Source organism: Temnothorax americanus, unplaced genomic scaffold, assembly GCF_048541705.1.
Source record: "Temnothorax americanus isolate GAGA-0224 unplaced genomic scaffold, ASM4854170v1 Scaffold7, whole genome shotgun sequence".
NCBI lineage: Eukaryota > Metazoa > Arthropoda > Insecta > Hymenoptera > Formicidae > Temnothorax > Temnothorax americanus.
This window is the reverse complement of record NW_027509792.1, coordinates 5,464,019-5,479,066: the sequence shown is the minus strand read 5'-3', so window position 1 is coordinate 5,479,066 and position 15,048 is coordinate 5,464,019. Positions and strand designations below refer to the sequence as shown.

Genomic DNA, 15,048 nt, shown 5'->3' with positions numbered 1-15,048 from the left:
AGCTCCGAAAGACACCTTTACCGTACAAATCGAATCAACGCGTCGTATTCTGTACTTCGAGAGAGTTCATCCTTTTTCTTATTACGCACTAAATCTCGCGCGTGCGCGCGCGCGTGTGTACGCGTTATAAAGAATCTTTATTCGCGGAAAGGACTGAAAGCATGCAAGAATGACTATTAGGCGTGCGGCACGGATTTCAGCTTGTTAGAGTAATTGAGGAGCTGTAAAGCAACGGAGCGTGAATAAAGCGTTCTTTTATAGTAATCAAACACTTTCTCTACGAGATACTGCGGATTTTGCTGCATCAAGAAGTAACAGTACTACGAAGGAATAGGCGGGTTAAATCGAAACCACGAAATTGACTATAGGTATATATAAACAAATATGCGTGCACACACGCATTTGTTTGTATATATGCATTTGTATCGGCTGATAAAAATGTCGCTCGTTATCATTGCAATATTTCCTAATGCGATCCAAATATCGGCGATATTTGCACATAAAAAAAGTAACAGCGAAAACGTAATATCTTACTACACTCGTTATCGTGTCTGGCGATCGCATCGAGGATGAAAACTTTCTCACGAGACACGTGGCCGACGCGACGGACCTTTATCAAGCGACCACAGTGATAACAGGAAACCACCGGATTGACCGCGATGCGTTGCAGTATCGCGAGGACTCTACCTCTTGCGCTTATGTGGCACCATATCGATAAGGCAATCCGGCGTAAACTGATTTATGAGACTAAGTAGGTCGTAGACATTAATGCGTTTCTTTCTCGGCGCATCCGACATGTCCATTTGAACGTGTATACACGCTTCCGCACAAATAAATAAGCTTCAACTTTACTTTAGATAAGGTCTCCCATGTCTCGCGTATGCATATGTACGCATCAAGATAAGTAAGTCCTATTTATAACCCGCACTTACGACGGCTGGACGAAACCATAGTGTCCCTCATTTCGTTAGAACAAATAAAAAGAAAATCTGACGAAACAGACCGAAGATACAAAGTATAACTTAAAGCGATATATCTAACCGCTCCACCGCGGAAGAGCATTGCGAGCTTACTCGAAATACGAGGTTGTTGCCCGTCCGCTGTTAACAATGATATCTCGGGATCCAAGCAAACACCATTATTTCTGCCTATATCTGCTGCGCAGATAGTGCTTGCGCTCGGGACGCCGCAACCCGGGAACGGTCTCTGTAACGAATTTTTCAGGAATACGGACACTCGAACACAGCGGAGCGCGCTGATACCGAAAACGAACGAGGTTAGTAACATTATCGTAAATCTCAGGGCGAAGGCAAAGAAGACTCCTTAAAGGCAGATTTATCGAGCGTCCGCAGCAAGTTAATTCTCCAACTTAAACAACGCGGTCACTGCAAAGTGGATAAATCTATTAGACTTATACGCGAGGAAGATTTATATTATATTTCATTCGTATATATTAATAAAACGTAAATTACAAATATCATTCGCGCTCTATAAATAGTTTGTAGTCGTTAATATTTTAATTAAATTGCAATTCGTGTACATGAGATATTAATGATAAAAGCGATCAGTTGTATTATTGTACAATGTTGAGATGATATTGCCGCGGCGTAAGTTATCTCTCGTGTGAAATTAACGTATTCAATTAATGGGCTCGACCGTTAGCTCAGAAACAATCGTGCTATTAGTTTCCGACACCTGGGTCTCATGGATCCAAATTTAGGAATCTCGCACGACGTTGGTCGCGAGCTAAATAGGTCGTGCGTATGATAATGTCGCCATTATCGCGCCGCCATAAGGTCGGCTAGGGACCGTCAGATTTCGCGGGACACCTGAGTCTTTGTCAAGGACTTAATTAATTAAGGACCCTCCTACCGATTCGTCGCGGAAGGGTCGAAAGGGTTACGCATTTAACTTCGAACAGCTGATGTCCCCTTGTCAACGGCCGGCAAAAAAGATGCTATTATAAATTTATTATTCGGGATGCAGCTGCGTAACACGGATGATCCTTCGTCATGGTTTTTGTCGTCGAGTCGGTTCATTGTAACATCTCTAATTATACTTCTTTCGGGAAGACAAAGAAAAATCCAGCCATTTTCGCTGATAGAAATGTTACTTATCGGCACGTTAACCGGGCACACGTATCTACGCCCAAACTCTGTACATCGTGCATCTTCTAAGATCCTCTCTCTGTTAAGTAAGATCCAACAGAATTCTCATTCTATGCTTCATCGCACAACAAAAGCGCTTGTTGTCATGAATATATTACCCCCGCCTAAGGTGGAAAACTTGGCTGGGAAACACAGCGAGGCTGCTGCACAAAGCTACGTAGAACCTTCCGGCGCTTCCAAGTTACCGCGCATCCTTATATATGACTTAATTACCTCGCGTCTACGCATTCCCGTACAACAGCGGCTATCTTGGCGTATGCTAATCGAAGCACGCAATTTATTCGCGCGCTCACGACATCGCGTTACGAGCGACTACAAGAAAATTGCTATATTAAATTTAAGACCAGCTATTTGGACCTCGTATACGCCCACGTGCTATGATTTGCGCGACACGATTGCCGAAAATTTAACTCGCGTTTCAGCTCAGTCGCGAGTTGAGGATTAGCCTGTAATTCAATCACGTGTTTTCCTGTTGCTTCTCGTAACGAAATTAGGAAATCTAGGTTTGCCATTCAATTAGGCAGAATTTCTGCGTTCAAGTATACCATTTTTGAAATAAACGAAGCAGCAAGAGTTAAAACGTTACACTAGTTTGCATGACATTAAATAATCTGTCATCAATACCTCGTTTTCTAGAATAGGGTTCGATCGATTTTTATGCAATCTTATATTTTATTAACCATTAATTATATTTCTTGGCTTTGAGCTAGCAAGATAATCGAGCCTGTAAATCGTTCTTTCATGATCGAAAAATGGCATCTATTAACGCATATATGGCAGCTTTTTCCCAGTCACGCTGCGCAACATCGATCCATAAAGATGCGATTCAATTTTCCTAACAAGACGATCGTAATCGATCAAGATATAGGCTGTGTGCAGAGCGCGTCTCGAAGCGTATATAAAACGCGCGCTAAGCGGCACTGCTGTTTTTACACCTTGGTAAGGGCTCGTATCTCGCGCGAGTATTCGCCTGGCCTCGATATTTACGGCGCGAGATGACGTACCTTTACGTGCGGTATAAAGAGTTTGCATCTCGCGTCGCTTGTTTCTCGCGGCTGCAGGCGAGCGAGCAGCCAATAAGCAGATCCTCGTTCGTGACTGGTTCCGATCGGCCTCCAACTGATGCGACGCGAGACATTGCGTCGTCTTTGTCGCCCGATGTGCAACGACGCGGCGATTGTACAGCAACGTTGTCCCAGGCGGCTTATCACGTTGTAAGACACGTAACACGACAAGACAGATAACGCCACCTCCTCGGCCTCTCCCTATTCCGACTCGCTTGTACCGAATTACGTGGCACGATGCGGCCACGCAAATAGAGATGTACCGTTAGTCGTTTCCCATGGCCAAGGACATCGGCTAAACTTTCGAATTCTGTCCGTAACCACCGAAAGATGCACACTTTCGTGAAAACCACGTGCGGTGCGTGGATCGGGTTGCTTGAATAATACTAACGCCAGTCGTGCGTGCACGCGACACGCTGAGTAGGGATTAAATGTCGAAACATGATTCCGTTTGGACGATGCGAATGAAAATGTATGTGGCTGGTACAGGGAGCGTGTCGAAAGTTCGTGCTTTTAATTGTTATCCCATTTCTGAGGGAAAATTTCAAATTTTGATAAATTTAGGGGATTGTATAAAAGTGTCTGACGACGCATTCAATTATTTGATGGTTTAGACGGACCCTTATCTATCATCGCATACTGCTGCCGATGGAGGGGTCATTTTATGATCGCGTTGCCGAAATCACTGGCTACGTGATAATAAAATAATCTGGGTCTTTCGAGTCATTAGGTCGCTCCTTGTTACTTAGCAAAGCCCACTTAGCCTCGACGAAGTCCTATGGTTTAACTGCGCACGAAAGCCAGCGATCAGCGATGTACATATAAACGTGCAGTATTCAAACAAAGCGTATCAAAGTAATATCACCTTACAATGTACTTGTAATTACTGAATCAACAATATAATTATCTAAAAAGTAATATCATATATAATGTCATATATAATATTGTCATATATTTTAACATACAATTATCTCTAATATTATATATATTTATAATATTAGTAATAATAATTAGACATTGATGCGTAAGAAGTATAAAAAAGGGATCCTTAATCGTGATGTTTCCTCAATCTCTGACACCCCAGCGTCTTAATACAGCTTATTATAATTCGTCGCCTAATACAGTAGCGAGACTTTCACAAATCGTACAGGTTTCCAAGTTGCGCAGTGCGATTCGTTAAGGGTTAATCATGCGCGCATTAACACGGCGCCGTATTAAATTCCGTCTAACTATTCTCGAGTATGCCGCCGCCGCCGCCGCGCCGCCACAACGTCGCTACCGCGTCGAGATATATCCTTAAACGTTATAGCAAGATGTTACGAAAGTCTCGCCCGAACTATCCCCAATAGTTTCCAGACCTTTAACGAGACCCAGACAACGGCAATCTCGGGAGTCGTTTCAGTCCCTCGCCGGGTTATGGTGGCGCAACGCAACAACATACACTTTGCCATACACCATGGAGCAGTAATGTCGCATGGCGTATACCCCGTTAAGTGGATCCAATCAACTCGGTGGCAGTACGGCAGACAGACAGACGCGAGCGAGCGAGCGTGGTGATGCGCGGAGAGCGAAAGAGAGATCGAGGATCGAGAGAGAATCTCTCATGTTGGACGGTTATCGAGTGACGAAGAGTGCGAGTGAGAAAGAGAGGCCAAACAGAGATGACACAGTTATTATGTTACACGCATCTATAGAGGAGATAGCGCACGATGTTAACGCCCAGGGCGATAGAGCGACATTCGGCCTGCTCGCTGCGATAAACCCCCTTTGTGACGCGCCGTTGATTTTCGAATTGGCGTCCGGGACATTGACATCAATCCCGGAAATGAAGTTCCCGACCTCGAATCAAAATTGTCGTCGAGCACGGCGTAATCGTCGTCATCGTCGTCGTTTGGTTTGGCACTCAGTCGACGCGCGAGATCGTTTCGTTAATAATCCCGCTCACATATACAAAGGATATTAGCTACGCTGTGATACTGTGAAACAATGATGGAACGTGCCGCGGTGATGAAGATAAATTATTCATAAAAGCATGGCTTCTCTCTCTCCCCATTTTTCTCGAATATACAGCGCGTTTGGAAAGATCGCCGCGGGTAAAAACGTGTGTTAAACACGTCGCAATAGCATGACCGAAGACTGCATGCGATATATGTAATTTAAAGAATTTCAAGAAAATAAATATATATCAAGAAAAGAAATATTCATCTTTCAAACTATGCAAGAACGAGTAAAGAAGATTATTTTAATCTGTGTAATATTTTTCTGATAATCTCTTTACATAAGCGATTTACTACTACTCAATAAATACCAAAAGTTATATCTAAAAAAACAATAACTTCGATAAGTAAAATAAATGTGCTAATATTGACTTTATTCGAAGAAAAGTGATAAATATTAAGATAATTCCATCAAGATCGTACGCGCGTTAAATTAAAAAGATAATGATGATGTATCATCATTATTAGTACATCCTTTAAATAACCAAACCTTATTTGATAATATTAAAGCGATCGCATTATATATATCGAGTGACTATTCGTCAAATGACGAGTAAACAATAGAAGATATCCAAGTAGCAAGATATTTCGGCTACACGCATATCGCTTTCATGAAACCACTAATCGTAACTGTGTCGCTCCGCTTGCATGTTACGACGTACGTTATCGGGGAAATAATCCGCCGGTGGTACGATGCCTAATGCTTTTATAATATTATGGAAGATAAGATTGACACTGCGATAAACCCAAATAAGTCGACTAGAACGGGTAGGGATGAGCGTAGGTAGATCCTCGAACCTATTTGAAACGTGCAAAGAAGGACGGCACATAGATAACCCTCTAGAGATATCATATATCTCGCAATTAAACCTGATGCCTGACAGTTGACGTCGAATAGTCTGTGAACAATGAAATTGATCCTTCTCGTGTGTCGCGCAATTATGTAATTGATTGGATGTGCTAAGTTAACGATCGTTATCGTATTCATTGTAAAAGAATGGTAGTAAAACAATTAATTGCCTTATTTATGTACTTATCTTTTCCTGTATCTTTTTATCACACTTTTATCAAAAAATTCAATTTAAGTTTACCCCATTTAGAATTATGCCATTTGATTTAAACCATTCTGCATTTCATTGAAGATAATTTGTCAAAAAATGTAATTTTTAACTCTCTTTAATCGCCCTTTTCAAATATAATCGTACTTTCGGACTAAAACTTTTTTCACAATGCATTTTAAAATGTGCTCTTTTGTGCAGCTATTACGGTATAACTTTTGTTATTCTCGACAATAAATAAAAGAGCCCATTAAGGTAGATAATAACGTTAAATTGCGAGGTGTTGCAACTATGATAGAAAGAATATTTATGCTATAAGGGCAACACATATATGAAAACCTTGTGCCGTTGTAATCAAGATCTTTACGGGCTTTTAAAGCGTATGCATTTATCACGACCCGAACGTGTCCTAAAGCGCAGACAAACTAATAGCTTTTAAGAACTCGAAATTATCTTAAGCACACTTAACCCACATTTTCAGATGGACCTTCGTCCATGAATATACGCGCGGTCGAATTTATCGTCGAGCGAGTGTGCTATTGTTTCTGCTTTATTCTCAAACGGTTAACAAACCGCAAGCCACTAATCCTAATGGTACCTCTCGTCTCATCCTCCTCACAGATAAAAGCCTAAAAATATAATGTTCGTATGAAATAAGTTCACGATATTAGTCACAAACGTGGTTTTGGTTGCGATCAAAATCGTGTTTACCAGAAAATATTACAAACCGAAGAACACTGACATTTCGTAAAATTATCACAAATAAATTAGATTCACAACTTAACGGTATATTGTTAAACAAATAATATTTACGATTTGCTATAAGTTACCGCGCCTTTTAGATATTCAAGCAAGAAGCGATCGGCGGCTGTTTTGCATAATGTGATTTACTACATTTGTATCCGTGACATAAATCGTATTTCATACGACGGTGACGCTGCAGCTTTTACTTACGCGCTGTTTTAATTAATGACACGTAATCATTACGGCAAGACTTATTTTTCGCAAAAATCAAATTGCTTATAGGCGGAGTTTCCTCTCCTGGGTACGGTAGTCGGTAGCCGGAACGTCTACGAAACCTTTTAATCAGGATCGAATCGCCTCGAACCGCCGGCTGCTTTCTCCGGGGGTAATCAGGGTTAGAGTTGGGATTATAGGCTGATTGAATTAACCCCGTGTTGCCTGCCCTCGTAAACTCTTACTAAAGTCAAGCCTCAGCTCCTCCCGTCCCGTGTACTCGCATTACGGCCCGAAAGAGTATATCCGAGTAACGGCTCGTTATGGTCCTTTAGGAGGTACATTGTTGAATTTCCGTTTCCTTCCATTAATGCCCGCGATCGATATCGACGGTTTTCGGGATCTGCTATGACGATACGTTCTGAACTCATTAAAGCAATAATTTTACTCCTCGAGACAGTTTTAATTTTTCGTGTCGCACAGTAATAATAATCGTTGCGATACGCGCACGCAAGCCTTTAAGGTGGTCCTTTCGTGAGAACAAGTATTAGATAAATACCTAAATTTGATATATGTTAAATATACAGTAATAAGGGGCATGTGTACAAAAAATCAAGTGAGGTTACCGACACTTTACAAGAAATAAGTCATTCTAAATATGCGTTCGCGGGGCGTGCCATTGTCATTCTATCCTTGTTTACATCTAATGAACGAGAAAGATAGAATGATGCAAATCGCCACGTCCGAGGTTTTCAACGAATAATACATGTACTTAGCGATCAGATGAATACATTATTCATGTCTTAAAATATTCCCTGAAGTTTCCGGATTTCGTATATACCTTAAAAATAAGGGCTTGCCGAATGTTTTGCTCTGATATATGAGGTTAAATAAGTAATGGATCCAATCGCATATTGCTTTACTCGTACTGTCATGCCTGACCTAACCTAAATCGAGTCCAACCGCACTACTATTTTGATATTTTTTTAATTAATAAATAATTAAATACGATAAAATCGTGTGTGTAAAATCATGTTATATTATTATAATTATTGGGATGTTGCGTAATGTTTGTCAATATGTTTGTTTTCAATTACCTCATGACGGACTGTTACTTGACTAGCTGGGTCCGCGAAAGGATCACCTTAAACTCCCGTTTTCTAAGATAATTGAAAGTGTAACGGTAACACGCGTTCCATAACAGAATATATATTGATTTAATATGATAATAATAATGGCTTGTAAATAATTTTGTAAGTCAGAATGTAGTTCCGCGAGAAACTCTCGGAGAATTACGTTGGCTTCGATGAATCAAAGTATTGGATTTATAAATAGTGATTCCTATCGCGAAGAAATATACGTAAATGTGGAAACCGACGCGCGTTATATAATTTAATGATGTTATAGGAGAACGTGATTTATACGGCACATGCAAATGTTAATGACTTCGACGGCGGCAAAATGATCTTTTTTTTTCCCTCCCGCGAGAGCTGTTATACTCTCGATGATAATTGAAAATATGCATCTCTCACTTCGTCGGCGTCAATTAACGAGATACCGCGGTCGTAAGCGACGGAATAAACACGCGTTCGAATTGTTTCTTTTGTCGAGCGCGCTGATCAGCGTGACGCGGGCTGCAATTAACAATCGGGTGCGCGCAGTATTTCCATATAGAAGCGTGGAAGACGGAGAGAAAACGAAAGTGTGAATTAACGCGCAACGAGGCCGACTTATTGCACGTAGTAAACCCGCGAACGCTACGGTACATTCGCCGCGAATTTTATTTCGCATAACGAATATCTTGCATTACGCGCGCGCGCGTGCGTGTACGTGCCTACACGCTCGGTATATTACGCGTACTTACTACTCCGCGTATGTTTATCCGCTTGTTAATTCCTACGTGTGCCACCTGAACCCGTCGAGAGAGAAAGCTGTTTTTCCATACCTGACGCCGCTCGTCATACCTACGCCTCGCATTAGTTGCGTTACATACTTCTCGCACTGACCTACGCACACGCGCCGTGAGATAAATGCGCGATCCAACCGGGACTCGTAAAAAAGATATCCGGCGCGCGACACCGCGATACACGGTGTACCGATAAAACGGTTTTTTTTCCATGCCGAGGGTACTCGCGCGCGGCATACATAATCATTATCTTGGGTACGTTAATCTATTATAGATCAATTGATCGATAAGGTAAGAACGATAAGGAAATAACGCAATCGGAGTTACCTGGTTTGATTTAAGATGCTCCGATTACGATTACCAAGCGAGAGATTATTGCCAGCTCCGTACATTAATTGCGTCATATATTATCCGCTGACCTAGGCATAAACTGCATCTCTTTGCTGAATGTTTTAATAATGCGCGGATCTTATCGCCGGCAACATATCCTCCGGTTACGATCACTTTTTTCTCAACGCGTGTGCAATGAAACGTCGAGTTGTCTCTTTTTTTCCTTCTTCAACGCGCGAGACAGGTTGATGGGGTATTATTATTAGCTTTTACCGATACGCAACACAACGCAACACTTTTCTTTGCCGCGATTTAATGGACGCGGCGGTATTAATAAGCGAGATTAATTCCCCGCCGCGCATTCGCGTTCGTATATCTAATTATGCGCTTATCGCGCACTGCTCGCGCCGATAATAACTTCTCTCCTCCGCATTACGCACCCGTATACGTGTGCGTTTTGCGTTTCACGTATCATTACGTTCATTTCTCCTGTTCAAAGAATAAAATAAAAACGCGAATTATTTCAACTTACGCGCGGTCTAATTTACGACATTTGCTCACACTTATCTTCAACCATTAGAATAGAGATGGATTGATTCGAAATTTCCAGAAAAATTTTTAATACGCTGATTTTTGCTTTCAGAGTGCATTTACATGTTTTTAATATATCGGAAAATCAAAGTAAGTTCTCCAGCTCTTTCCAATAACAATAGATTATGTACAGAGATAGTTATTATATGTAAAGAAACATGTTTGTTTTCCGCTGAATAACATTATTTCCGATTTCAACGTCATGCATTTATTAAAGTATTATTCATATTTCTATGAGATGTCGTATACGGTGACAGTATCGCTATCTTTACACCGGCACGCTGTTCGAAGCTGTAAAAATGTCAAGCCACATTATCTACTGACTAGCCTTATTCAAATGAACGTCTCCGCCGCGCGGCGCTAAATAAATAGCTAGCATTGAATTTTAACGCGCACCCCGACCGCTTATCGTGGCTCGAGATTATTCAAGCGGCATCAAAACCGCGAGTTACATTCGCGCCATTAACTGCCTATCGATGTCGACAATGACTTCAGTCCTACACCTCATTATACGCATCAGTGTTTATATAGATATAAGTCCAAGGTAATCGCGTATGTCACAACGGCACGCGCGTTGCGCCCGTATGCGTGAGCGCGTATACACGAGAGCGCCCGGTTCCCGCCCGACCGGTCGGTCGGTCGGTCGCTCGCGCTCACGTTCACGCTCACGCACGCTGCATTGCGTATTGCATGCACTGCTGGGAGCGCATTCACGACGACGCGACGCCAACGAGCGCGGCTGCGAGTCTCGAGTCATTGATCACCGCGGAAAACGCGGGAAACCTCGACGCGGTGGACGCGGCGAGGCGAAACGACGCGGGTGATCGACGGCGGCACGACTCGTCGTTCGTCGTCGAGCCTATAAGGCGAAATCATATTTTTAGACGTGAAAAAACCAGACTCGGAATCCATGAATGAAAAGGCGGACAGGCTTCTGTGATTTCGCGGCAGTCGTGGGACGTCATCCCACCGAGAGGTACACGTCATCTGATTTATTCGATCGATCGCGATCGATCGCGTCGTCCCACGTTTCTACGTTATTTGTCTGGCAGCGTTTGCTTCCTTCCTTCCGTGCGGAGGAAGATTATGAGGAAGCTACACGAGACAGTGGGTAGCACCCGCGCGATTTTCCGCGATGCGTGGGTTCTCGCGGCATCGAACGTTCACACCTGATGACTGCGGCTGCGACAACGTTCCACTCCGCGCTGACCTTGCCGCTCTTCCGCGTCGAGGTGCAGCGCAGCGGCGGAAACGTATGGTGATTCCTCTCGCAGATGGTATCGGTGATTCGAGATCGAAAGGGCGATATATCTCGCTCGCGATTCTGTGACAAGTTGGATTTTTTAGCCTAGATCCGCGCTCGAGGGTCCTTCGAAAAACGCGTCGCGCTGATCTTTTTTGAATTTTGTATTAGTCGAGAGCGGGGCAAGGACTCCGATGCAACAGAGCGTCTCGTTATTGTATTCCGATCGAGATAATGTCTTGCGACACGATCGCGTGAAATATGCGTTTCATACATGATGACTTAAGTAGAACTCGCGTCGCTTTAAATACGATTTTCATTAAATCTATGTTTTATCATTGAAATTAATAATAACAACTGATTAATATTACATAAATTTGCACATTTTACTAGGATCTATCTATCTATAAAATGTATCTATATCTATCTCTATAACTAGGATGTATCAATTAACTTTTATTATTATGATAAATGACGTAAATTAGTCACGTTCGCCATAAAATGTCATCAGAAATGATTGAAAATTCAAAAAACCTTCGCTGACATTGGACACTTTTAAAAGAGAAGTAGATTAGTCACAGGACTCTTTGTAGTAAATTTTCGAAATGGAACGGGGTATTGAAAAATTCACAATCGACTTTGGGTGGTCTAATATGTAAACTTTCTCTCTTCAATACTGGTCATGGGATTCTAAGTATCCCGACGAACACCCATCGAGCCTGCTAATCACCTGTGTGGTCGTCTTTCGCAACAGGAGAGTTCGCCAGTGACACCAGGTGACACTTTCGGCAACTTCGTCGCACTTTGTGTGCACATTTCGAAGCTTGCTTGCACTATTATGAGGCTTAAGATGGTCATAAAAATGTTTAGGGATAATGACATATCATAGGCAAAATACTCTACGCAAGTTATTGTTACATGAGATGACATGAGATCTTCTTTGTGGTAATAATAACTTCCGAGGGGTGGTCCGCGTCACGGCTAAATTTCAAAAGTCGCCGACATTCGTTTGAAAATCGTTCACACCAAAAGTTACGTTGGTTACAAAGTAATAAATATATATTATATATGGAAGCGCGAGTGTTCCAGGAATCTTAACTGTTCTGGGAATCTTCTTCCAGTTCTAAGCCGAAAATTCTGAGTATCTGCACACTGCGTGTTTAAGATACAAAAATAATAAAAATCAAAGAATTTCTCACATCATATGATAGTAATATATCATAAATAAATCAATATCGTTGAAAAAATAGAATATAATGTAAACGTTTAATTTTCTTCTTTTTATTAATTTATTAATATAAAAAATTCTAACCGCCGTACTCTTGTCCTACAACACTTTCTCTAAACCTTTGGTTCCATTCGTTCCAATACATTTCTCCATCGCGTCCCGACATTTGAACGTCGAGATTGATCGAGCGATATAACGCCTTACATACTCGATATGCCATTGGTTGTGTCTCACGGCGGAACCCGCGGTGACGGCTAGGTGACGGATACTGCTTGACGAAAGGGACCAGCCACAAAATTTAATTCTGACGGCCGTTTAAAAGAATTACGGCGCATTAGCGCGCACCTTGACCCTTGCGGAATGCAACTATAAAAAGCATCACTAAAAAGCATAACAAAGCTCAAGACCGCCATTGTCATGCATATGCGCATACTGCGTACACGCGTTACCGATACAATGAGACCTAACTAGCCATTATGTGCCGCGACAACGGTTGCACGAATTCTCTACCGGGAATGGATAGAGATTTTTTTTTCTCGCGCATGTTTTCCCCGCCGAGAAATGACTTATCTTCTATCCGTGTCGTTCGAGAGAACTGAGGATCGTTTAATCTTCAAATCGTATTTCGGGGAATTTCACGTGGAGCTCTCGCGTTTAAAGGACGATGCGTCGCAAGCTGTGTATCTACGCTTAGGAGTTTCTTTCAATTTTTGGTTCTGAAACGGACAATACGCGATAACGATGGGCGTACCATCTATTATTACCGAAGAAATCGCATATGGCTAGCACTTTCGCAATACATACATCTGAGATCTGAAGTAAAAATGTAACAGCGGTTTCTTTGCATTGATGCTGATCAATGTTTCCATAAGCTCTCGGATGCTCGTTCATTGTATACAATGTAACGAGTAATTACTCTCAGGCTGCAATTTGCACGGCGATGCCTTGCATGTATTCATCGATACCTTGAACTGTCAAGAGTCTCCGGGTGCTCGAGGAATTCGTGCTCTCCGATGCTTGACGCGCAGAGGAGAACAGGTGTCAATATATTCGTCATTCGTACTGCTCATCGTTTCCTGCGCGAAGACGCGTGGGAAAGGAAAAGTGTTTGCACGCGACAATGTGTATCGGGCGGCTGTTTAATCGCGAAATTCCGTATTTTCTCACGCTATATGACGCGGCTCTCCGCCGTTTTCCACGCCGGCGGAACGGATGGGCGGAAATCGAGATCCTGTTAAGGAAACCGCGAAAAAGTCGCTTAATGACAGGTCGAGAATCTAAACCACCATCCGACTCCCCTCGCACCGATAATGACGGAAAACAATGGCGAGTGCACGTATCTGTCTTAGACGCGTACAATGGCATTGCCGCACACATGGCGCGCTCCTGCCTTCCTTCGGCTGTCCTCGGTTGGCGGAAAGAAGAAGAAGAAGAAGACGAAGGGAGGCGCCGTAGGAAGAAGAAGCCGCGCGGTTTACTATGCGGCCTACAATTATTACAATTACCGACGACCGCCTGCCATTTGTTCGTTAATCGCTACGCTACACTCCACCGACTCTAGCACGCATCTCCTCGTACGACGTGCGACTATCGTATACGAATATTTGCGGTCGCCGAGAGCCACGAAGAAGAAGGAAAACGCGAGAGGCACGTTACCGGTAATTACCGAGATGTAAGCGGTCACTCGGTGCAGAGATAAATTTCTGTGCAATGGTACGAAATAAAAAACTTGCGTCGGCGAACGATGTCAGCAAGATGCGAAGAAAATCGCGGAAAAACGCGAAATAATACTTGTGGATTTGCCGAATCTATTGTCATCGAAAATACCTGTACACGAAGATAGAAATATTGCTATAACTCACGTATGCGCGCGTATCGATAACTGTACAATCTCACAATGTCATAGAATTTCGTAAAACACTCACATAAATTCGTATAAAGTATAGGTAGTAACTTACATAGTCTGTCGTTGTGCTTTTGTAGAAGAGAACAGTCAACAGGTATAAGCTTCTGAACTGCAGACTGACCCCGTAGAAAAAGAAGTATTAATAGAATCGGCTTGTTTGATCTTTGCATTAAAAAAAAAAAATTAAATTAAGCACGGTGCGTATTTTTACAGGCCAAAACCTTTGTCGGAGAAATTTCGCAAGCGAAGGCGGATGCTAATAATAGAGTCACGAACCGAGATAGATAAGCGTGAAAGTTTAATGATTTAGTCAGCGAAGCGGCGGGACACAAACGCGGCCAATGCTATACATCATACTTTAAACTATGAAAAGCGGCCCGGTTTGAAACGAAATATTGAGACACGCGATCCGACCCTCAATGTCAGGGCAAAATATTTCCAAAACTTCACTCCGTAACAAATCCCCCGAGATCGTCGTGTAGATCGGTCACGGAATCCCTACTCCGTTTCACCCCCGACACACTCTATTCTTTCTCGTTCTTAGATACATAATTTCGGGCGGTCTTTGTCGACTGACTTATGCCAGCAATACGTCAGCCT

The 15,048-nt window shown here is 42.6% G+C and overlaps 1 protein-coding gene and 1 long non-coding RNA gene across 3 annotated transcripts in view; one reads left to right on the top strand and one right to left on the bottom strand.

Moving 5' to 3' along the window:
- Nucleotides 1-15,048, bottom strand: part of LOC143906000 (uncharacterized) — a 186,266-nt gene that overhangs the window by 155,960 nt on the left and 15,258 nt on the right. The gene's annotated exons all lie outside the window — the stretch shown is intronic.
- LOC143906002 (uncharacterized) overlaps nt 1-15,048 on the top strand; it is a 140,247-nt gene that overhangs the window by 123,817 nt on the left and 1,382 nt on the right. The window contains exon 1 of one of the 2 annotated variants that reach the window (XR_013259412.1): nt 10,853-11,047. The exons of the other annotated variant lie outside the window; for it this stretch is intronic. This is a non-coding gene — a long non-coding RNA (uncharacterized LOC143906002). Of the gene's footprint in view, nt 1-10,852; nt 11,048-15,048 lie in introns of those variants that run through there. 2 annotated transcript variants of the gene reach the window in all.